A 1,862-nucleotide genomic window follows, 5' to 3' on the forward strand; every position below is an offset into this window, starting at 1 on the left:
TGTTCTTGTTTTTAATCAATGTAAATGTGCTTTCTATTTAGTTGTTGTTTTGTTCTTATTTTGTTTTTTCCTTGTCTCCATCATGTCGTCTTTACCAGTTTCTCAAATTTTGTGTGATCTTCCTTTGTCCTGTAGCCTTGCTTTTAATCTCTTACTCTTCTATTTTTCCCCCAACCCCTTTTAAATGTTCTCTCCCGAAGGAAAAATGCTATATTGAGGGCTTATTTACTGCATATAATTTTCTGAATAATTTTAGATTTTGTTACATAATCACACTCCATACAGTTAAAGATGGCAAATTAGTAGTTACCACAGTTTATCATTTTCTAGGTTGTGTTTCATGCTATTTTTAATTTTTGATTGTACCACTCTATCCAAAGTGACAGAACTGTTCTAATCAGTTGTTCTTCCTGGTATACCAAGACTGAGACTGCCTAAGAGCTACAGAAAATACTGTGGGCCAGTGCCAAGAAATCAGGGTCTGAGCCAAGCAGACAGCAACTTTTCATCCTCAATAAACTGAAGAGGTAGGATCATGTAACAGACTAAAATACCCAAAAGCCAGCTATACCTGGGTTCTAACTACTAGCAATAAAGCTACTCATCATAGGCAATTTATACATACCAACTCAGGAATTAAGCTAAAGAAATAAAAAATGAGGGGTTGGGGAGATAGCTCAGTAGAATAAGCGCTTGCCTGGCAAGCAGAGGGGTCTGAGTTCAATCCCCAGTTCCACCAAAAAAAAAAAAAAAAAAAAAAGACTGAAGAGAAATTTAGGGAAAAATGTATTTGGAACTTACTAAAGGCAAACCCACAGAACAATGAGGTTGATCAATCTAAAAGGCACTCACTTGGATCGTCTGAAGTGGTAACAGCAGAAATAACAAAGTAGGTGACTGAGATTCTAGAAAAAAATCAAGTAAGAAATAATTTTTTAGACAACTGCATAAATGGTGACCATAATGATAGACATGCTTAGCGGCAGTAGAGCAGATACAGATAAAAAATTAGAAGAGCTTAGAAAAATGATATAAATCATGAATGTACAACATAGGAAATAAATGGAATCCATGAAACAGTTTCAAACAGAGATGCAGGAGATTAAAAATTCCATCAGAAGGCCAAGGATACAGGTTAGTGTCATAGCACCTGCCTGGCAAGTGTAAGGTCTTGAATTTGATTCCCAGTGAGAAAAACAAAAAATCCACTGAAAGTATATGCAGCAGAATGAGCCAATTGAGGACAGAATCTCAGATATAGAAGACAGGATTATAGCTAGTGATCATGAAAAGAAAGATTTCTTAAAAATAAGAAGGGACACAAATCAATCCAGCAGCTGCTAGATGATGCAAAGAAGAGTAACATAAGATTGATTGGGCTGACTGAAAAAAGTAGGAGATAGCATATATGACCTAAAAAAATACTGTCTTATGGCAGAAAATTTCTCAAGCATGGAGAAAAAATTTTATGTACAGATAAGTGAGGCATTAATACTTTAGTACACAAACTTGAGCTCCATCTGGACAACCCCATTACAAAATAAAAAACCAGTAAAAGGATTGGGGATGTAGCTTAGTGGGGAGGCCCTGGTTTCAATATGAAAACAACAGCAATAACAATAACAAAAACAATAAAAACAGCAAAACTTTTGTTTTAAATTAATTTTATTGAGAAAAAAATAGCAATGAGACAGTTTCAAAACAGGTTAGTAGGACAGTTACAATAATGCATATTGTTGTCTTCATAGTAGTTATTCACAGTAGATGTAGACATGATATCCTGTCCAAACACTATTAGTACAAATCTTTCTTCTCATTGAATTAAGAGACAGTAGCTGTGTGTCTATCCTATTTTGTATATA

This window comes from Octodon degus, unplaced genomic scaffold (assembly GCF_000260255.1).
Source record: "Octodon degus isolate 3935 unplaced genomic scaffold, OctDeg1.0 scaffold00111, whole genome shotgun sequence".
In the NCBI taxonomy this organism is placed as follows: domain Eukaryota; kingdom Metazoa; phylum Chordata; class Mammalia; order Rodentia; family Octodontidae; genus Octodon; species Octodon degus.